Source organism: Ixodes scapularis, unplaced genomic scaffold (genome assembly GCF_016920785.2).
Source record: "Ixodes scapularis isolate PalLabHiFi unplaced genomic scaffold, ASM1692078v2 PGA_scaffold12__126_contigs__length_90152505, whole genome shotgun sequence".
NCBI lineage: Eukaryota > Metazoa > Arthropoda > Arachnida > Ixodida > Ixodidae > Ixodes > Ixodes scapularis.
The window spans coordinates 29,325,678-29,349,784 of NW_024609838.1; the positions used below are offsets into that span (position 1 = coordinate 29,325,678).

General features: G+C 47.5%; 1 pseudogene; it reads right to left on the reverse strand.

Moving 5' to 3' along the window:
• Positions 1-481: 481 nt before the first annotated feature.
• Positions 482-24,107, reverse strand: LOC121048515 (annotated as a pseudogene).

Sequence of the window (24,107 nt, forward strand, 5' to 3'; positions counted from 1 at the left end):
TCGGTACCCGAATGTATTCCAAGTGCTCGTGTCACGCACATGTGCACTGGAGGTTGAGGGATTTCTTGTTTGGGTCCTGACTTCTTCGAAATAACGATAAAAACTTTTTTTTTTTTTGTGTACTTTTTTTTTTTTTTTTGACACCGAAAATTGTCGCCTGAAAACACCGATTCTATGATAAAAATAAACCCCGAAAAAGCACCCCCGAATTCGAAGAGAGATTACAAACTTCGGGAAAGGTAGAAAACGGGGTGCTTTTAAAAGCTGTTCCAAAAACCGTGACAGGGGAATTAACGTCGCGAGTTGGGCTAGTTGGTACTCGTTGATCATAACGCAGAAACAGCGCAAAAAAGAAAAACGAAAAAAAAACGGAAGAAGCACGCAAACAGGACGAACACTGACTCGCAACTCCAGTTTTTATTACTTGTCGTTGCGAGTCAGCCTTCGTCCTCCTTACGTTTCTCTCCCGCTCCGTCTGCGGTTTTTTTTTTTTTTTTTTTTTCGTTGTTTTAATAAAAATTTTAGCCGCGGAGTCAGCGTTCGTCCTGTTTTGCGTGTTTCTTCTGCTCCGTCCGTGTTTTTCTTCTGTGTTTTTTCTACATTATATGATCAACGTGTGACAGGGGTCAGATCCATTCGACACATGCCCATACCACCTAGAATACGAGGTTTGCGCATTACGTAGTCGTTTCTGTGGAACATCAACCCCTCCCAAGTAGCGAGGCTCGACGACGAAAGACGCCGCAAAGCAGCAGACGCGTTCGTCTTGGCGTCGCCACATGCACGATGACGTCACGCCCGTTGTGAGGCGCTGCTGCAAGACGCGCTTTCGATGATGATGATGCAGGTGATGACATTCGGAGGGAGAGGAACAACAGGCCAGTTGCTTTTTCTGAGTGGTATTGCGCATGCCTGCCGGTGTCGTTTCCCCGGCGAGATAAGGAGGGGGTGCTGTCGTCGGTCCAGTTCCGGGGTGCATTTTGTGTTCAGGGGCTAGACATGTCCATTGGGTACAGCTTGAGGGGCGGTAGGTTGCGCCCCTGGTGGCCACGGCTGGGACTGCGGGTGGTTTGGGTTTGCGGCGTAGCCGTGCGGAGGCGGTGCCTGGTACACGACCGTGTGGGTTTCCTGCGACGGAAGTGGTAAACCGTGACATCGTTATCGTGGAAACGAGGCGACGAATCCGTTAGTAAGAGATGTCTATACTGCGCGGACAAGTAAAACAAAGACGCTTGAAAGCTGTAGGGATACATTGTTTGCACTTATCGGTGAAAAACAGCTCATATGCAGCACACATGCCACAGTAAGTGTCTCATAAATACATCTGCCGCACTATTAAGAGAAGAAATATGACCGGTGTAGCTTGCGTTCATCGATTGTCCGTAAGTATCATTACACCACTCCATCATTTTTTTTTTTTTTTGCGATGCTGTTGTAGTGTTTGGCACAGATCAAAAGTTCGTTTAGCAACATTGGAGGTCGCCATTTCTCTTCAAATAGAGGCGGTATTGGCCAACCTCCGGGCCGTGTCGGAGGAGTACACAACACATTGTGTTGTGCACCATCCCAGATGTCCAGGGAAGGGGGCCAGAGGTAACCAGGCAGATTACTGGGGCGAACGGAGTTATACGGGAGATGAGGGAGGCCCTTTGGTACGTCGTGGTGATTGTCAACCAGGAGATATATGGGACTAGAACAGACCGTTCTTTCTCCTTGGATAGCATCCATTACAGCGTTTCTCAAAGCACAAAAAAAAAAAAGTATTTTTTTTTTTTTTTTACTAGTACAGGCGTGTCCAAGGAGAGCTCCTGTCTGACAATGGAAGAGCCAACAAGGAAGCGCAGGACTAAGATTCGCAGCAGAAAAATAAAAATACAACAGAATATAGGATTCATAAAGATGCAAGGCGGCAGGAGTAGGTTAAAGTGTATAGAAATTGAGAACCAACTCCAAAGGGAAAGTTTCACAGTGTACGGGGTCGCGGAGACACATATTAAAATCATGGAAGAGCCACCATTTACGCCAGAGTACACATGGATAGGATGCAACAAAGAAAGGAAAGGAACGAAAAGGGGGAGGTCTAGGGGCATTGGTGAAAGGACAAGATTGTAATAGAGTCAAGCAAGATTGTAGGGAAGATGTGTGGATGTAATGTAGTATCGGGGGTGTGCCAACAATTTTAGGATTCGCAAATTTGTGGACAGGAAATGATTCGAGAGAGGAAAAATCAAGGAAATCGGAAAATATCAAGAAATGTTAATCATAGGAGATGTGAATGCTCCCTTGAAAGACTTTGATGTTTTCACAGACGTGAAAGGAAAGATGTTACAGGCGTTATGCGAGGCCTTAGATCTGGTACAAGGCACAAATCAAATGTGAGGAAAAAGTATCAAGGAAGAGGAACCGCTTTTAATCGACAATAGACTACTGTATAACGTCCCACAAATTGTACAACAGCCTTGGGTTGCATGAAAATGGACGAAGGAAGAATGAAAAGCTTAGGGGGTGACCATAAACGAAACAAGGGTAATTTCGAAAGGACACAGCAAGAACCACAAATACAGAAGCAAGCAGACAAGATAGATTTTAGTGACCCACAGCTGAAGGAAATATCAAAACCAATTGAGGACACAGTAGCCACACAAGCAGAGAAAGAGTGATCGTATAATGAATTCCTAGAAATATTCAAAGAGGAGTTCCGACGAATCCAAGCGAGATTTTAGAACAAATGTAAACACATGCCAAAAAGCTGGTGGGATAAGGAAGCCAACGCAGCCATAAATCAGAGACAAGAGGCATCCAGGGAAGACGAGCAAAAAAGTGGGTGCTTCAGCGGGGAAAGCAGAGGGAAAATAAAATGACTTGGGGGAAAAGAACTCATCGGCCTATGCTTTGATCCAGGACAAGATTGAAAAAGACGAAATGAAATGGGCAAGGGAAGTTAACCGAAATGACAGAAGTGCAGCCAAGAAGTTTTGGAAGCACATAAGTTCACAGGGTTGAAGACAGATTTGTCACCACTCATTGACTACTGGTGATAGGACTCGGGTAGAAGAGTGAGAGGTGTGTCAATATATCAGGAGTATGATTGAGGAAATGTGTTCAAATTTAGAGCGTCCAGAAACCCTGACAAGAATATTTTGAAGTGACAGCCAGACAGCTAGACCTTAGCGAAGTACCACAGATAACACCAAGAGAATGGAAAAGAGGCGAAAGCAGAGTGTCAGCAGAAACATGGACTGGACCACATGGCATACAAATGATACTCGTGAAAATTCTTGGCAAAACACTTAAATTTATGATGCAACAAACAATATAAAAAGTATTGCTGGCGGATATTGGAGGGTGTACGTGCCCAAACAGTGGCAGACTCTCATAATTGGCGCAGCAGTAATTAGGTTGCGCCGACTTTTAAAAGAGGTCTATTCGCGATGGTTACGATTTGAAAATGCGACTTCCCGAACTTTACAGATACGGTTTCGGGAAGCAAGAACGAGTGGTTCTGCAGCCCTGCGTGGTGTCCGATGTCAGTGCGCCGACAACGCGTGCTGGCAGCGCCATCGACCTCGTGCTTTACGAAGAACGTTGACACGCCCCATCCAGTGTCTCTCCTCTCCCGCTTACTTTACCTATCACCGAGCAGTCTTTGCAGTCGTCAGCGGCATTTCCACGACGCCAACCGCGACGGCAATGTGCACAAGCCACATCGCACCTTCGTCTTTAGGTAGCTGACACCATTCTGCCCGCATTGCACGAACGCGAAGCTATCGATACAGCTATCGCTTTTAGAGCGCAGCTCTTAAGCCTGGTTCAGACACTTGAGTTTGAATGCGTTTGACAGCGTTGCGTCGAGAACCGAAAGCGAGTCACCGGCACATCTGTGCTTCGTATGAAGCGTAGAATCCAATTCAAGGAACCATTTTGGCACGCGATATAAGCAGCAGGAATGTCCTGGCTTCTCGCTGCCGCAACGCAGTCAGCTGCTGTCAAACGCAACTGTCTGAACCAGGCTTTAGGCGCCCGTTTCCGGCTTGAGCGGCGTCGCCGTCGGAGTCGGCGTAACCGCGCGGTGCATTATGGGAAACGTCCCATGATGCACCGTGCCGAAACGTCATCTTACCGAAACTTCACCGTGCCGAAACGTCACCGTGACTTCTACCGAAACGTCACATGACGTTTCGGCAATAGCCCCGATAACGATACTATGCATGCACAAGGGAGGCGGTGGCGGAGTATCGGGATATCGTTATCGGAGTCATGGGAACGATCTACTAAAACTCTCTAATATCACGAGCCCAAATCGAGTGCCCACGCAATGCTCGGGTCCAATCTATGAACCGCATTCAAATATCGTCACTTGGGTGTACTGCGATCCCCACGTTACGTCATCAAATTTTGCAAAGGAGAGATTGAATGAAAATGATCGTTTTTGTCCTTGAAATTTCACCGCAACAAAGGAGTTTCTTGGCCAGTGGCGTTGCGTGCGAGTATCCTTGAGTTCCACTAGTGCCAGTAAGCTCGTGTATAGTGAAAAACATTCCAACTGAATATCGTTGCACAGCTCCTTTAAGCCTGGTTCAGACACTTGAGTTTGAATGCGTTTGACAGCGTTGCGTCGAGAACCGAAAGCGAGTCACCGGCACATCTGTGCTTCGTATGAAGCGTAGAATCCAATTCAAGGAATCATTTTGGCACGCGATATAAGCAGCAGGAATGTCCTGGCTTCTCGCTGCCGCAACGCAGTCAGACGCTGTCAAACGCAACTGTCTGAACCAGGCTTTAGGCGCCCGTTTCCGGCTTGAGCGACGTCGCCGTCGGAGTCGGCGTAACCGCGCGGTGCATTATGGGAAACGTCCCATGATGCACCGTGCCGAAACGTCATCTTACCGAAACTTCACCGTGCCGAAACGTCACCGTGACTTCTACCGAAACGTCACATGACGTTTCGGCACCGCGCCGAAACGTCGCGTGACGACGCGCGTTTCGCTCGTGAAAGAAGGAGGAGGGGAGAAGGAGAGGGTACGGATGACGAGGAGGGGCATACCCTTCCCTCAGTACCCTCTCCTCCTCCTCCTTGAGAGCTGGGCTCTATATCGGCATTACAGGAAGTTGTAAACGTCTTTCATTTTTTAGATGCGGAGCATCTCTTGCTCGGGTCTATGTCCCGCGGCGTCGTAGTCCGCACTCACACTACGCATGCGGAACTCTCCTCCTTCCCACTCCCCAACGGCTGCGCGTTACCAAATACTTTACTAGGGGGAATACATTCCACTCTGCTCATTTGCATTAGACAGAACGCCTACAGCACCGCTGACGGTGTGGAGGTCCGCGTCAGTCCACGCGCATGTGCACGTGGATGTTCGCGGCGGCCGCGGCGGTGTCATCTCCGCGAGGTGCGTCGATGCACGAGGCACGTGCAACGTGCAACCCTTGGGAAGATTACGGCGGCACAGCGCAGCAAAGTATTTGGCGCAGCACTGAGCTATACTTCGGTTCACCTTATCTGCGAGCGAAGGCAAAGCTAAAAGCGCGAGAGCAGCGCTTTTTGCGTTTCTGCCCAGCTAGTTCGCTCGAGCAAAGCCTGAACGCGCGGAGCTTTCGTGCTCGCGCTTCCAGCTTTGCCTTCGCTCGCACATAAGGTGAAACGAAGTATATTTACCGCCCGGTAGCCGTCTAGGTGGTATTGGTAGCCGAGACCTCGACGACGATAGATGGCTCTCGCCAAGCCCAGAAAACCTGTCCGCGCCGAAGCTATTGTATTTAAGAGGAGTGGAATGTATTCCCCCTACACTCTAAAAAAAAAGGTGTCAAGGGAGAGTAACTGCCCTGAGTTACCCTCCTTTAACCCTCTCTTCATCCAAGTTACTCTTTCGCGACCGCTTCTTTCGATGATACTCTCCTTTAACCCTCACTCGAACTCTAGAGTAACTGTAGCTAGAGTTAGTTTCTCCTCGCGATATCACGGGCTGTCAACAGATGGCGCCGCTATGGGGTCGGCGCTAGAGTAACTGTATAAGGCTCTGCTTGCAGAGCCAGAGTATCGCGTTCCTTTTCCTTTCGCCGCCATGTCCGTATTGGATCCGACCTTCGTGCGAGGAAGCGGCCTTCCAGAGCGCCGCGTTTCGGGGACAACATATTTTCCGCTTTGCGTTCGCAAAATATAGATCCTAGACCAAAATCGAACGAACCGAAAGCTTCCTGCTTCCTAAGTCATTGAACATTATTTGTATCAACTGGGTACAGTGCAATCCCGTTCTTTATAACGCGAGCGATGTTTTGGGACATCCGTTTTCAGGGTATGTGAAGCAGACGACACGGTCGACGATCGCGTTGCTCGCGTCTGCGGCTCTCGCGGAGTGATACGCGATACCGATGCGCGACCGGCACATCCGGCCATCCTGGCTCACTGGCGAGCTCCCGTTTGAAAGCGGGGGGTGCGCTTTTTGCAATTGAGAGGGAAACAGGAAACGACGGGACAAGGATCACGGCGCATGTGCGGCTCGTCGCCGCACTATTTTCCTTCCGCAGCGCGCCGCAGCACGCCACAGCACGCCGCCTCGCGTCTGCGCCTTCGTGCCCCTGCAAACACCGACCGTGGCTTCCCGCAGTGCTTGGCTCCAGAATGGCACCATTGCGGTACTCTGCTCCGCAAGCGGAGCATATACAGTTACTCTAGTCGGCGCATTTTCGACGCTGCTCGGCGCAGATTTTTGTTGTTGTGTTTTTCTTTTTCCGGGGAAGGTTTTTTTTTTTTTTTTTTTTTGGGGGGGGGGGGGGGGGGGGGGGAGGGGAAGATGGGCAAGGATATTTTAATAAGTGAGTTGATACAGCCTACCTTTACTTAATTTTGTCAACGCACAATTCAAATGTTTTTTCTGCTAATTAAAAAAAAAAGTGCAGAATTTAAGGTGGTTTTTTGCTGCTCCCTTGTGCATATGCGTCGCCAGCGATACGAGCTTATAGGGACCGCCAAATGAGGCCGCCGATGTCCGCGTCTATGCATCGCCCTCCCGTCGCGGCCAAACGCATGGGACTTTCGCTTTAGATTATTATGTTGACTTATGATCTTGATAGAAAAGCTTCGTACCCTAACTACGGGTTTATGGACTGCACTTCGTGTCAGGAGAAGAACATTTTTTGCCTCCAACATGGTGACAAGGCACTGATAGTAGACGACAATGTTGGTTTTGACCTACAGTTTAGCCGGAAGTGACGTCAGCTGCAACAAACGTATACTTAGAAGCGCCAGAAAAAACAAACAACCTAACTGAAAGAAGTAGTAGTGCAAACTCAGAGCGGCTACCGGCAGCTCAATTTTATTTGGAAAACACGAACATATTTGCACACCAGCGGCGTAGCCAGGGGACGGGGTGTTGGGTGTTGAAGGGTCGGAACACCGCCGAAGTTTCATGGTTGTCCCCCTTTACCCCTTCCGCTTTTCCAATATCAGTATTTTTTGTGTGTGTGTTTCGTTTCGACAATCCACTACGGCGAGGAGCGGTGCATGCCCACAACATACCGAAGCAAAACGAAAAAGACGAGGCTGTCCGTGGACTGCGTGAAAAACACATCTCCGGCTCCGGCTCTTCGAACAGCCCTCTCCAAACTCGGCCACGTTTGTAACCGAAGCCTTTCTTCAGGCTCGCAGGTGCGAATGGCTTAGCTCCCGACGTCATAAAAGCCGCGAAATCCTGACCTCGAAAGACGCTGGCCTCGCTTCGGGGAATGCAGGCGGCTTAACTAAAGTTCCCCTACCCTTTGAGTGTCAAGGACTCGACGACAATCTCAGGGCAGCACAACAAAATTCCAAAATAGCAATGATTTGACTTTACGAACCCTACAATGCGGAGAAAACCGGACGACAAAATGACAAACAGCTAAGCGTTTTTTTTTTTTGTTTTTGTTTTTTTGTTTGTTTTTCTTTTTTTGCTCCGTCTTTTTTTTTTTTTTTTTTTTTAGGGTTCACTCGCCTGCGCTTATTTAGCTTCAATATGGCACAAAAATGCAAAAAACACACACACGCAAACATCCCCATCGTTAAAAAAGAAAAGAAAAGAAGCAACAGAGAAAAGCGACAGCATGTGCACTGTTGAAGCATATTTGTAATGCTCATAATCACTTGGTTTGAAAGCGTATCTAGTTGACTTCTTTAATCGCCGAAGTGGGTAATGTTTACATGCTTGCGTTCAGCACGTGATTCGTGGAACTTTTTCAAAAATGAGTTAAAAGCGAAGCCGTTCTTGACGTTCTTTTTTTTTTTTTTTTTTCTTTTTTTTTTTAAGAATGATTATTGACCTACAACTTTAAGCGTGTCATCACCGTCTCCAACAGCTAGAGTCGGCACATTCACGTCAGGCAGCATCGTCCGCCCTAGGCGAGAGCGATGTTGTGGCCAACGACGTCGGTCTCTATGTCGCAAGCCTCGACTTCGATCAAATCGGCGGCCTGTGCGGAGCATTCGTTTTGTTAAATGCACTTCCTGGGGAAGTACTGGTTTTGACACAGATGTGGAGGGACCGCACCGCGTAGCGCGTCTCGGCGGTACAGGCAACTTGCATTTGCCTAGAGGCTTTGTATCCTAATGTAACCCGCCTGCTTAGCTTAACCCGCCTGCTTAGCGCAATAGCTTCCACCATGCTAATTATAAACACCGTCGAACTTGTTGTCCGTAAGGTAATGACGTCACGAGAGGAAACCATAGGAGGGCGCCACCAAAACATCTCGCCTCTAATAGGGGCTGCGCTTTTGAACATTCACCGAAATATGCAAATCGGCACCGAAAGGGTACTCTCACTTCTTTCTATCGACCGACGGCGGCTTCCACTAAATGTTTAGACCCCACAAAATGATAGAAACTGGTATTTTTTTCTTCCACTTTCTCGTAAAACGACAACGAAGAACGGAAATAGCCTAAAACATGACTATACAACGATATTTTCTGAAAAAATGTGATCCGCGCAGGGGAAGTACTGGTTTTGACACAGATGTGGAGGGACCGCACCGCGTAGCGCGTCTCGGCGGTACAGGCAACTTGCATTTGCCCAGAGGCTTTGTATCCTGATGTAACCCGCCTGCTGCCAATCCTGGCCACCATGCTCGCTAGCAGCGCTGAATCGGAACGTTTGTTTTCTAGACTCCGAATACTGGGACGTTGAAGTACCTGAGTGCTTCAACGTCCCAGGGGCGCTTGCTACTCCGTTCCAAGCTGAGATCAGACGCTCCGCCTTCAACGCGAGCTCGCTGGCTTCGGTAGTGCTTTGGTTGCGCGTGCCTGCGCGATCACACTTGTTTTTGCAAGGGCAGAAAGATGGCGACATGTGCGATCAAAAGCGTCGCTGTGGTCAGCCTTCTACGATTGGCCGAATGGTGACTATGACGTCAGCAAAGGTTTTCTCATCGACAGAAATAAGAGTAATGAAAGAACTTCAATTTTGACGGTGTTGGTAGTGTTGGTTTCAGAGCGCAATAGCTTCCACCATGCTAATTATAAACACCGTCGAACTTGTTGTCCGTAAGGTAATGACGTCACGAGAGGAAACCGTATGCGAGGGCGTCACCAAAATATCTCGCCGCTAATAGGGGCTGCGCTTTTGAACATTCACCGAAATATGCAAATCAGCACCGAAAGGGTACTCTCAGGCCTGGTTCACACTTGCGCATCGGCGGGCGAATCTGCAAGAATTCGGCCGCCGGGCGTAGCGTCCCCTGTGCATTGCCGCGGCCAATTCCGCTTCGGCGGCAGCGCACTGTAACCGCTCATTCACACTGGAAGCGGATCCGCGTTCGCAAAGCGGTTGCGAACGCGGTTGTATAAAGATCCAGTACAATTGCACGCGCACTTGATGTCATCGAGTGCGCGTGCAATTGCACTGGATCTTTATACAACCGCGTTCGCAACCGCTTTGCGAACGCGGATCCGCTTCCAGTGTGAATGAGCGGTAAGTGTGAACCAGGCCTCACTTCTTCCAATCGACCGACGGCGGCTTCCACTAAATGTTTAGACCCCACAAAATGATCGAAACTGGTATTTTTTTCACACTTTCTCGTAAAACAACAACGAAGAACGTAAGTAGCCTAAAACATGACTATACAACAATATTTTCTGAAAAAATGGGATCCGCGCAGGAGCAATGAGAGTGACGCTTCACTATTCACTTCGCTCATTGCCCCTCTGCGCATTGCAGTTTTTGTGTTTAATCGTATTCTAAACTTCGCTATTCTCTGGCACTTTTCCATAGTTTTCAGTCATTGGATACCCGAGCGTTCCGCATTGAAGTGCACGGACCGTAATTTTTTGTGAGCCTGTTTAGACTTTTTTGCTCGAAGTCAATTATAATATTTTCTGACTGCGTTCTTTCGTCGTTTAACATTAAATTCTCCTTTTTTAAATACTGGACGAACGAGATGGTGGAAAAGAAGGTTGGACTTTTGTCGTCTAAGAAACAGGAAAATAGCAAACAAAATTGTGTTTGGGCAGTTTCTTTTCCCGGTCTCTTCTTTTCTTTCTGTCTTTCAAACAGCTTAAGCAAAGAAAAACACCCATGAAAAAAATTCCCTGGCTACGCCACTGATACACACTTTATTATACCTCAAGCCAAATGAATCTGAATTTCTTATTTGATGAAACGAGCGACGACGCACTGTTGCAACTGTCATCTTCCTTTACACTGATTTTGAACACCTCGAAATTTTTCCCCTCTGTTTTCTGTTCCTACTTGCCCGGAATCTGTGGTTTATCCAGCAAAGGGTCGTACGAACATTTATCACAGTGGACTGCCAAGTTCCCTAAAGAAGACCGCTTTATAGAAAGTTCATGCTCTATGTGCGATCGGGTGGTGCACGAAAGCACCCGATATCAAATGCCCCACGACTGACACCCGCCCTTTTGCCCTGCCTTCAAAGGGCTAGTTTTATCAGAAGCCCATGACGCGAATTCCCAGATCATGTGGCCTGGTCCTCACTGTGACGGCGGAGCATTCTGCTTTTAATTAAGAGACAGCTAGTGTGCACGCGAGCGCGTGGAAGGTAATCATGCCGTCATTTGTAGACCCTCAAGATATTAGGTTATGACATGAAACAACGGCGGTTCAACCGTGTACAAAAATTCTGCACGTGGGGCTGTAATACTACACCCGTACGATCGCCCACATGTCGTTTGATATTTTAGACTACCGATGTGGCGCATTCTTGATGTTTGTGTGCATGTCTCTTTGAGCGCATGCTCTCCTGTTTTGACTCGCCACTCGCCACAGTGAGAAAGAAGACGAAGCACCGACCAGTGCTCTCTGATGCATTCCGAGCTCCGCAAATTTTTGCCGAAAATCCCGGAATACTTCATCAGTGACCTTTCAAGCTGCACCAAAAGGTCAGTATACCTCACCTGGACCTTCGAGCAGCAATATCCCGGACCTATTAGACCTGACTTTATCGCCCAAGGTCAACTTCACCCCCCTGCGGGAACCGACTCGCTAAGCCTGACATTCGGTGAGACAGCCGACTCGACCCTGCACTCGGCCCGGCCGCCGTCCGCTCGGCCAGGGTCCAACAACACTTTCCGACAACACCGACGTCATGGATATTGACCGAGTAAACTCCCATGAATGGCAGACTGTCGGCACGGCGCCACGGCAGCCCCACACCACGACCATTATTGTGAAACTATCCGACAACATCAACCTGGGCAGCGTGGACACGCATATGCTTGGAGCCGACGTGCTTCATGCCGCTGGCCTCAACACCATCGAGCGAAAAGACACCTATATAAAAGTACGAACAATCCAGAACCTCCTCGCAATCGACACTTACAGACCTTCAGCCGAGACCAAATTACTTGCTCTGAAAACCGTACATATCCAAGGCAAACAGCATGAAATCAGGACATACAAGGCCAATGATCCAGCAAACGCACGCGGAGTTGTGCATGGAATCCCCGCGACATTATCAGAAGAAGACATCCGCAACACCCTCGAAGTGGAACACGCCAAGCTCCTGCACCTTCGCCGCATCGGCACGTCGAACACTATCCTGGTCACAGTTGAGGGACCACGGCTACCGCGCTACGCCTTTATGAACCGCGTCGCCATAATTGACTGCACCCTTACCAGCGAGCTGAGCGTAAGGGTGCAGCACTGATTGCTGAGCGAGCTAGCAATCAGTGCTGCCTTAGTGTTCGGTTGGGACTTTTATTCAATCGGCAAGAAAGCGAGCCCCAGCCAATTATTGGAGCGCATCCTATGAATGGCTCCTGGGATTTTCGAAAATAGTCTATTGTCTCGCAAATGAGTGCACTGGTATTAACTAAAAGCACTTCGCGAGCTGTTTCCTCTCTTTTAATATTGCTGACTCTGCAGTTAAGCATTCATTCTTCACAGGAGGAGGGACACGGCCGATCGACCTATCCGGTGACGAGAATTGACGAAAAGGACTCAAGTGCCATAACTGTGGTGTTGGAGGACCACTCCTTTGAGGTGACGGGCTGGTGCAGCGCTCGTTCTTGCATCGCACGGAGTCGACGACATTTCTTACCGTCAAAAAGCAAGCCAGTCACTCGCAGTGATTGGGCACTTCATTAGTTTGAAGTACAAATAAAGTCCGTCTCGGCTTTAGACTTGATCACGAAGTTAAAAAAAAACTGTTAGCCAGAGGAAATTTGTGTGTTGGTTTTGCCCTTTTTTTCATGTGCTGAAATTAAAATTTTGGTTTATTAAAATCTATTCTACTGTTTTATTTCAGTGCTGACTTTTTATGAGAACCTATAGCCTCTGTGCAGGCTCATGCTTTATATTTTGTCATTTTTCAGCTGCAGTTCCACATTTCCTTTGCACCCATCTCCTTGTGAACATGTACATAGCTGCTTTTAGATTTTAGGGTTTCCTGAAGAGGGTGCTTATTCTTTTATACAGAGCTTAGGGAACACATCAGATGGGTCTGTACTTACTGTACACAATTATTTCTGTAGAGTAATTACAGTCCCATTCAAGTGTTGCCTAAACTCGGTATTAAAGAGTTAAGTACTATCTAAGGAGGGGTCATACAAACTGCTCAAGTGTGCTGCTATGTGACATTAACTCTTGGTAGACAGCAGAGTTAACTCTTTAATACGGACTCAAGGTACAATTCAAATGGAGTTGTATTTACTCCACAATAAGGTTAAAACTACCCTTCCTGGAGAGCGTGCTTAACTCTTAAATATAGAGTTCAGGCAACACTTCTAATGGAGTTGTCATTAGTCTCCACAAACGAGTGGATTCAACTCTTCGCGGAGAACATGTTTAACTCTGGCATACAGAGTTTAGGCAACACTTCTAATAGAGTTGTGGCTACTCTACACGATGGAGTGAGGGTAACTCTTCCTGGCGAGTACGCGTAACTCTTGAATACAGAGTTCAGGCAACATTGTAATAGAGTTGTAGTTACCCTACACGAAGGAATGAAGGTAACCCTTCCTGGACAGTATCCTTCACTCGTCAACAAGGAGTTTCGGCAACACTTCTGATAGAGTTATAGTCACTCTACACAAAAAAGTGAAATTTACTCTCATCAAAGAGTTTAGGCAACACTTGTCATGGAGTTATAGTTACTCTACACAAAGGAATGAAGGTAACACTTACACTTACAAATCAAAAGAGTAGCCCTGACTCTTTCAAAGGTATTGGCGTGACTCTCTATAGAAGAGTTAAATGAACACTTGTATGGAAGAGTTAAACATACACTTGCCTCCGAAGAGTTATAGTTACTCTTTAAAAGAGTGGATTCTGCGACAAGCCAGTTACACTCCAAAAAGAGTTCAATCGACACCTTTTTTTTTTAGAGTGTAAAGTATTTGGCGTTACTCTCTCCGCTTTCTCTCTCTGTACCAGCTGCGTGCACTTCGCGTGCGTTCGCTTCTACTCACACCGCGCGCGCATGCGCAACTCTCCTCCTCTAGTCTCCTCTCCTTCAAGTGTAAATATAACCAGCGGTAGCGCGCTGGGCGCGTTCAGTTCACCGCTGTTGACTCCACTTCACTCCGTTCTTCCGATGAAATGGGATGGAAGCAAAAAAATTACACCATCTTCCCGAGGGGAGCCATGGGGTGATGCGGAACATCGCGGAGTTTCCAACAACGTTCACGCGATGTGCGGTAACCAACGCAAGTTAACAACGTAATAACACGCCAGTTAACAACGTTACTAACAACGTTACTAACACCGTTAATAACGCCGTTAATAACGATCCGCGATGATCCGCATCACCCCATGGTTCCCTTCGGGAAGATGGTGTAATTTATTTTTTACTTCTTCGCACAACGTAGGCGAGAAAAATGCGCCTTCTTTTTCTTACCTTTTTACGTCCCGCACATGCCCTGCATATGCATACGCAGCATGTAATAATCAGTGCGACGAGGACAATCACCCCGATCACGATGGCGATGATGACGCCCAGCGCCATCCTTTGAACACCACTGACGACTGTCGCTGGATCCATGGCGTCGAAGAAGCTGCAGTCCTCCGGTTATCCCTGCGTAGGTGACAAACATCCAACGGTCTGTGGAGACTATACGTGCAGAACCAATACCAGCTAGAAAAGAAAGCCTGCTAATGATGACGTAATGCGCAGGCCTTGTCTTCCACACCCCGTTTCACCTTACGACCTACCGCAACGGATGCTACGAGCCGTCGGAGTCAATCCAAGGCCGTTCGATTGTCATGTCAACGTCGTTTGATTGCCACCGGCAAGAAAGAGTTTCAAGAGACACTGACACCCCCCCCCCCCCCCTAAAAAAAAAAAAACTTTGTTTTTTTTACATTGGTGAAGAAGGAAGAGCAGCGGAGCTGTAGCTTCTGTTCTCGGCTGTAACTTTCCAGGCGAGCGATCTGCTCTTCTTTCGCAAGAAAATCTGAAGCGCTCGACGCCATGGAACTTTAGGCAGTAGCGGCCTCGCGGCGGTTGCGGAACCATTCGCGCTCCTGCGGACATTGCCGCTCGTTCCGTTCCCGCTCTTCTTCCCCCAAAGAAATATTGTCCGCCATCTATGAACGACGGCGGCAAGCAGACAACGGGCAAACACAACACTCTGGACAGCTACCGCCATCTATGAGCGACGGCGGCAACCAGAGTTTTGTGTCGACATTTCTTTGCGGAGGACACGACCCTGGGGAAACTATTCCTTAACAGCTCCGCTGTAAAAAAAAATTAATATAAAAGCCTTAACTGTTTTATGGAGCGAGCCGCGTTAAACGCCACCTTAAATCCTTTCTCCAAGTGAAGCCAGCTGCCAGCAATGAAATCACGCGAAAAGCCAAGACCACGGCACCTAATTTCCCCGATCCCCAAGAGCGGAGTAAAGCTGGTGGATTTCGGCTTCGGTCCCATTGGCTAGCGCTCGTCGGCGAGGTTCCCATTGGCCGCTGCTCGTCAGTTTCAACGACCGCTCACCTCATGGCGCTGCGTGTCCGCCAGAATCGGGCACCACAAGACATGGGGATTGAGTAAACACACTCTTTGCGACAAGGAACGTAACAGCTAGGTTTTTTGGTTCTTTTGGCAAGGGGGCGCCGGTCCGGGTCTGTTGACTTTATTGCAAATAGATGCCAATTTAAACTTACATGAGGAAACTACGTTGGTGTTGAAGCCCTGCGCTATTGATTTTAGTCGATGCGAAACTTTATTAATGTAGAGGATGCACGCGAAGCGGGACTTTAAAGGGCGGCTTTTTGAATTGAGGCCCCGTGACAAGTCTTGTGATGGTAAGCTCGATCAAGTCGTTTGGGTAAGCTACCTTGAGTAGGCGGTCTATCTGATTGGACATACTAGTTGCAGAAAGGTGATGATATGACCTGGATTCGGCAGCAGCAATAAGGTTTCGAACAATACCAGTTTTTTTTTACATTTTTTTAGTGCGAGCTGCTGAAAGGCAGAACAGGCTTCGCACACCTCTGATGATTGGACCAGCAGATTCCGACACTGGTGGGTACCAACCTCAGATCAAGGAACTGTAATCCTTTACAGTTTTTTGAACGTGAGCCCTAAGGAGTGCTTCTGGAAGACGCCTTCAATCGCTGTGGTATCTGAATTAGTGGAATGAATAATAAGATAATCATCCACGTAGCGATATACCCTGGCTTCGGGAAATTCCTGCTCAAGGTTCGATTGAATCTTGGTGTCAACGTGAAACAAAGATTTCGCTTAGGATGGGCGCTAGACACGACCTTATGCACCTGGTTTCTGAAGGAACACTTTGCCCTCGTGCTCGACAAGGGTGGACTGAAGATACAGGCGAATCAACTTAAGAAATTCTGAGAATGAGATGCCACGGGAACTTTGAAAATCTATAACGCCTCTGTGGTGCACAGCATCAGACACGAACGCCAGAAGGGTTTTCACATTGAGACTATAATGCAAATCTACTACATCGAGAAAGCACTTCAACAGTTCCAGTACCGGCATGTAACTTATCTAACGCTAGGATAAGTTCTTCTAAATTATTTAGTCGGAAAGGTTGAGGAAGGTCCAAGGTTCCGAGATGTTTTTTGTAAGAACATCACCAAGGGCTTCTGCCAGCACCCCGTTTCCGAAATAATGCTACGGAAAGGCACTCCAGGCTTATGTGTCTTGGCAGAAAAGAAAATGGATGGGTACTGCTTAACATGAGCAAGAACGGCAGTTTTTAGAGAAGGGAGGTTGGAGAAGTCGCAGAGCGCCTTCACTTTAGACCTGAGGGAACCTGGCGGCCTCGACTTGAAAAGAAAATTCTTTTCCAGCGCTTCGTCGGTCTTCTCCTGCATTTGTTTCTTGTTGATGATGACGAAACTACCCGTCTTGTCCGCTTCAAGAACTTTCAACTCAGCGGACTGAAGTTTCTTGATAGCTGGGTGGCAGCATTCTTGGTTTTCTTTGTCCCACCATGGAAGCATACAACTCTTGACTTTGCCGCTTCGAAGTTCTGATGGATGTCCTCCGGTATCTTGGCGGCGATCTCGTACACCGCGGCCAACTGGTCGATTCTGGTGTTGGTGACCGCCGGAGCATACTTCGGCCCGTGGACCAGAAGGCTCTCAGTAGACGGGGATAACTGCATTCCAGACAATTTGAGGGGGGGGGGGGGGGGGGTTCTGGTTTGACTTTGGGTATCACGTCGATGGATTTCCTCTGATAACGAAGAAAATGATCCCAGGAGTCTGACAGATAATAGAAGCCTTCGCCATGTGTCGATCCAAGGACAATATTGGTTACCCTCCATTAACCTTTCGGGGAAAGAAATGATTCCTTAGTTCAGAGCCCCCCCCCCCCCCCCCCCCCCACCTCCCGACACACACACACACGTTCCCTACAGCGACGTACCCTCGACGGCATAGTGCTCTTTCTTTCTACTTTATTTTTCACCCTTTCCTTTTCCTGTATGTAAGCAAACTCTTGGGGCCAATAAATGTTGTTGCTAGTTAGGAGGTTGTGGTTATCCGTCCTTCTCGTTTTCTTTCTCAAGTTTAATTATCCCTACCAACCCACTCGTTCTGTCCTTACATCGTTAACGTGAGCCTGGTTTGTCTTGTCCTATGTCGCCGACCTTAAAGTTTGCCCATGTTGAATTTCTTCAAGCTGCAATTATCCTTTCCAAGATGTCTAAGCCGCGCTTACGTCTTCGCGTTCTCGGATAGTTTGTCCGCAAGAAGGTTCCACACGGAGCCATCAAGCAAGTCACGGGGTTCCAGCTGGCAAGCCAATCACAGATTCATGCAGATCGCCAGGAATGAAATCTTCAGCGAGATCCACGTTATGTAAGAGCTTCTGCCCGCCGTGATGTCCAAACATCTGGGACCAAATTATGATCGTCAGCCGTCCTTCAAGTTTCTACAAGAGTCAGGCCGCACCCTTCTGTGACTCCTAGGATCATTTTTTTCGTTATCAGAGAAAATTTATCAACGTGACACCTAAAATCAAACCAGCACCCCCCCCCCCCCCCCCCCCCTCAACTTGTCCGGAGTGCAGTTATCTCTCTCTCTACGGAAAGCCTTCTGGCCCACGGGCCGGAGTATGCTCCGGCGGTCGCCACACCGGAGCCGACCAGCTGGCGATGGTGTACGAGACCGCCGCCAAGATACCGGAGGACACCCTTCAGGACTTCGTATATAGCGGCAGGGTCAAGAGCGGTGTGCTTCAATGGTGGGACAAAAAAAAAAAAAAGAATGCTGCCACCCCCGGCTATCGAAGAACTTCAGTCTGCTAGGCTCAAAGTTCTTCAAGCGGATAGGCAGGTTCGTCATACCCATCAAAGAAAAAATGCAGGAGAAGACCGACAAGCACTAAAAAAGAATTTTCTTCTCAAATCGAGGCTGTCAGGTTCCCTCAGGTCCAAAGTGAAGGCGCTCTACGACTCCTCCAACCTCCCTTCTCTAAAAAATGCCGTTCTTGCTCTTGCTAAGCAGTACTAGCAAAAGCCTTTGGCGATATTCTTACAAAAGCATTTCGGAACCTTGGACCTTCCTCAACCTTTCCGACTAAAGAATTGAAAAGACCTTATTTCAGCGTTAGAGCGTTAGATAAGTTACATGCCGGTACTGGAACTTTTGGAGTGTTCTCTCTCGATGTAGTACATTTGTATTATAGTCTCAATGTGAAAACCCTTCTGGGGTTCGTGTACGATGCTAAGTACCTCAGAGGCATTATAGATTTTCAAAATTCCTGTGTAATCTCACTCTCAGAATTTCTTGAGTTGATTCGCCTGTATCTTCAGTTGTAGGAAATCGCGTACCGCCGCCGATTCGCCGTTTCCCACGTGGTCCGTCAACAACCCGAGTCCAGCCTGGTTCTTTCACGGGAGCGGGATTCCGCTCCCAGTTTATTGGTACAATAACACACAACACTACAAAACACTCAATCTAAAATACAAATACAAGCTACATTACACAAATATTTACAACAGCACGTTAAGCCCAACGCTAAACACAAAGAAGGCCTTAGGCCTTGCGTCCCGCGATATCCTAGATCCGGTCGCCACCCACTTGCCTGCCTGCGTCTCGGTCTCGTCCGGAACTCTTAGAGAGCCTCTCGCCCCCTGCCCCACCGAGTATTCGCGACTCCAGCAAAACGGACGCCGCCAAGCGGGAAAACCGGGAACCAGCCGGTCCAGGTCGTTCCGCACCCCTCCGAGTCTCTGGTGGCTTTCGCGGAGACGTGTTGTCGGCGCGGTGGCGAACAATGTAATTTGACGAAGGTCCGAATATTTCTTAAGTTTGTCTGAGTGATCATTAGTGTGGTGAAGCCTCAGTAGATTGTTCTCTTATATTACGTGTTTGAAAGCCCGTTTACTCCACAGCACACGGTCGTGTGGTTTCGATTTCTTGGGTGGGGAGGAATCACGGAAAAACTTTTTGATTTCTTGTCTGTCTCGAATCACATTCGAAGTGACGACTGCTTGGTAACTGATACTGGAGGGAAGATCAATGTTGCAGTCAAGTGGATGGGAAGGTTCTATAGCTGCTTTTCTTGAGTTTGGTTGTGTTCGGTTAGCTTCAAGTTTGAGCCACCCACGCCGGTCGGTGCGTTGGCTATTCATCTTGGCTGCTTTTCGCCGAAAAAGCCTCTTGACCACACTGAAGGAGTTGGGATGATTTCGCAATCACTTGATTCAGGAAAACTTGCTCGCTGCAAATGATGAATGAGGGAAATTATCTGTTTTCAAAAGGTGGGAGACAAGTCTCGCAACGTTAAATGCTATCACGGCATTTTGACCTATCGCGCCTCCAATATTTATATTACGAGGACGTCGAAGCCAGCAGCAATATACGTCTACATTGGTCAGGTTGACCGGCCACGAAAAATACTAATTTTCTCCGTTCAGGATTCGAAGCAAAGTTCAATGCAGAGAAGTTCTGCGTGGATCTTCAATGAAGACTCTCTTCAGTTTGTCTCCGTGCTGCCGGCTATAGAACCATTTGGCTAAATTCAAGTAGTATGTCTCCGTCTGTCAAATATACTTTTATTCAGCAGCTCACCTGATAGCTAGTCAAATAAGCTCATAATTCAACCCGAAGGATATACTAATATTGCTTTAGTGGGACCCCCATAGTACGTAATATAATACATAAACCGCTCGTCAAAATGACTTCTCGATTGCTACTAAAACCTGAATTGAAATACGAGTATGAGCTGCTTAGTGGGGCGCCGGCGGGTTAACATGGTCCTTGGCTCAAGAAGCGGTTGCTTAATTTTTGTAATTTTCCTGCAGCCTGTGTTGTTGGCCGAGCAGACGACTGGAGCTGTTTCGTAAACGCGGATACGCACCAAAGCTCGATTCCGCGTACAGATAAGTCGCATGGTCGAGGCATGCGAGTTAGCTGAAAAGTTACTCTCTGTGGAACAATTCTATAGTCATCGCCGCTTTCCTTAGATGATCAAAACTGATTAGTATATTACCGTCTCTCCGGAGCCCATAGTTTCGGTTTTGAAGGAAACTTCCGAAACGAAAGTTTGACACGAAAAGGACAAAAAAAAAACACGGCAAAACAAAACTATGCTTTGCAAGTTTATCTGCACCGGCTACACTTAACCGTCTCAGTTCAAATACCTATAAAATTGGGCCTTAAACAAAAGAAAATCTGTTAAATTGAACGCGCCACCTGTTCAGGCGGCCCGGCCGAGCCGCCGCGACCTGGACTCAGCCGCCATGTTTGTTTGGTGGTGGCGCCCCCTATAGGTCGCTGGAGTCGCGAATATATGTCGATGGGCGAGGAGGTTTCTCCTCGCCTGCCACGGGGGCGCCTGCAGCGCCCTCCAGTGGCTATGAGAGAAAGCGGCGCGTCGGGAGCCGAATTCGAGATCCCGATCGACCCCGCGGCAACAACACGACCATGTGATCGTGTCGCGGCCAAGATTGGCCAAATGGTTTGATGGGCGCCCTCGTGAATTCACGGTGCGCCATACAGTCCACCCTTGTCGAACACGAGGGCGAAGTGTTCCTTAGAAATCAAGTGTGTGCATAGGGTCGTGCCTTGCGCCCATTCTAAGCGAAATCTTTATGTTTCACGTTGACACCAAGGTTCAATCGAACCTTGAGCAGGAATTTCCCGAAGCCAGGGTATATCGCTACGTAGATGATTATCTTATCATTCATTCCACTAAGCTCAGATACCGCAGCGATTGAAGGCGTCTTCCAGAGGAACTCCTTCGGGCTCACTCATGTTCACAAAAGAGACCCCCTGATGGGAAGGATTACAATTCCCTGATCAGAGATTGGTCCCCAACAGTGTCGGCATCCGCTGGTCCAATCATCAGAGGTCTGCGAAGCAATTCTGCCTTTCAGCAGCTCGCACTCAAAAAACGTAAAAACTGGTATTGTTCGAAACATTATTTCTGCTGTCAAATCCAAGTCGTGTCATCCCCCTTCCTTAACTACTCTGTCAAATCAGATAGGCCGCCTTCTCAAAGCAGGTTACCCAGACAACTCGATCGAGCTTATACATCAAAAGACTTGTCACAGGGCCTCAATTAAAAAAAAAACCGCCCTTCAAAGTACCGCCTCGCGTGCATCCCCTACATTCATAACATTTCGCATCGACAAACATCAATAGCGCAGGGCTTCAACACCAACGAGGCTTTCTCGTGTAAGTGTAAATTAGCATCTATTTGGAGAAAAACAAATGAACAGCCCAGGACCGGCGTCCCCTTGCCAAAAGAACCACAAAATATGTTATATTCCTCGCCGCAAAGAGTGTGCTCACTCAATCCCTATGTCTTGTGGTGGCCGATAAATTGGCCAAACGGGGTGCTGCATAAACGACCGCCTGGGAGAGCACGCGAACGAGGTTAAAAAAGTGGTCTCTAACGGTTCAGAGGTTAGTCCCCACCCGGTCGGCAAACACGCTTCGGGATGTACTTCCTGCTCAGCCGACCTTCCCTCTACATACGGGAATCGGGGGTCACACCTCGAGGTATGGTCGGGGGATAATAGAAACTTTTGCCATGTGTCGATGTCGGGGAAAGAGATAAGATTCCTTACTTCAAATTCAAAGCTTTCTCCCCCCCCCCCCCCCCCCCCCCCCCCCACGTTCCCGACAGCGACATACCCTCGACGGCATCGTGCTCCTTTCTTCCACCATTTATTTCACCCTTTCCTTTTCCTGTGTATAAGCAAACTCTTGGTGTCAATAAATTTTGTTGCCAGTTAGAAGTTTGTGCTTGTCCGTCCTTCTCGTTTTCTTTTCCGAGTTTAACTTCAGCATTAGTTTCGGTGTTAGGAAGCTCACGTAATAATGCTTTGCTTTGTCGCGAACTGTTTAAACATTTGTGGAGGACGGAAAAGCGTTTCCTGTGATTTCAGATAAACCTTCAGATAACTGACAACCATCATTTTAAGCACCAAGTTCTGTTTGAAGCGTAGCTTATTTAGTGGTTCTAGTTTAATTCGACCGCACAGGCACAGAAAGAGAACAAACTGCTTGACCTCGCGATCTCGGCGCTGTGTCAGTGGCTTCATCAGACATAGAGCTCACTTAGTGGCAGTGATCAGCCCGTAGCGTTGGCTGCGCTTCGAACTAAGGTAAAGCAAAGCAAATATTCAGATCTTAAGGTTTTACAAGTCAAACCAAGAAAAATCACCTAACACGCCCCAATACTATAAAAAGGAGGGTTTATCTTGACTAACTGGACATCTTTTGACTTGCAACCGAAACTCAAATTGGCCTCCTTCAAATTGCGGGCACATCGGCCGGTATTTAAACACGACAAATATGAATTCATGAGCCAGCGCGTTGGCTCACAAACACTGAGACGTTTTGATGTTTTGTTTATTGTTTTAATATCATTGCCACTTAAGAGCCACCGAGGTGTTTTTTGAAACAAAATATAGTCGAACCATTCCGACAAGCATAGTTTGATTGCAAAAATGATTTTTGCAAGTGATAAAAACATTCAGATGTTTTCACATACGTAACAGAATCGCAAATGGCGGAATCCCTTTCATGGCGCCCATTTCATTTGGATAGCGTCAGGCATGTGTACCGAAGCGCAGTAGAACGCGAGCAAAAGCAGCTGTGGTGCGAACGCAGCCTCGCGCTTGTTGTTCTGGTATCTCTGGCTCGCTCACTGCGGCCATCCAGGCGTATGACACCCTGACATCTGCAACTTTTTGTGTCTCTCACGTGGCGTTCCAAGCAGCACACGACGGCAAATGCACATTAAGCTATTCTTGAACACGTGTCGCCATCTGTATTTTATATTAAGAAACTGCAATTTGCCGTAACTGAATGGGAAAAGTCTGGGGTCTAATAACATTCTAAACGACTAATATATCAATATGGAAGTCCTGGAAAATGTAATATCGAAGGATGCTTCGTAATTTCATGTCGCGTAATATTGAGTAGTTAACGTAATTCCGTTTTGTAGCACCATAAAATAATACCATTTTAAACATTTCTTTTTATTTTAAACTATATATTATCTGTACAGTTCGTTGCTTACGTTTTTAAATCACTATAATCAACTGAATCCTCACGTAAAACATCATGGGAGATGAGACGTTAAAACTCGAGAAATAATTGTTTCAATATTAGAGACTGCGGTCTAATAAAAGTTGAATAATTAACTAACAACTAAAAATAATCGTAATATCGAGGCATTAAAGTATTTTTGGAAAACAGTTCTTTAATTTGACATTAACTTTATAATTGTAGGATACATAGAACGAAAGTTATAAACCGCCAAAGAAGCACCAAAATGTCATACACGGTGGGGTTGCACCTTAAGAATTCCAAAAAAACGATGTGCAGAACAATTGCTTAAAGTCAATTCGTGAACCTTGTCCAACTTGTCGGACAAAGGTTTATTAAATTTCAATTAAACAATAAAACGGTATCATTGTTTTACGATGATACTTTGAGGATTTTGGTAGTACAGTGAAATATCGCGTCGACCACTTTGTGGAGTTTCTTCTTGGTATACAGTATGCTTACATTTTCCGGCACAAAAGGAGATATAAGTAACACTGAATTATATATGCACAGAGTATTGATGGATATGTGCTAGTGATAAGAACACGAACTACTCACGGTTTTCAAAGGTGTTCTCCCAGTGAATGTTTCGTTGAGAAAGAATCGCCCGACCTCGAACGCGGGAGGTTATATCTCACCTGC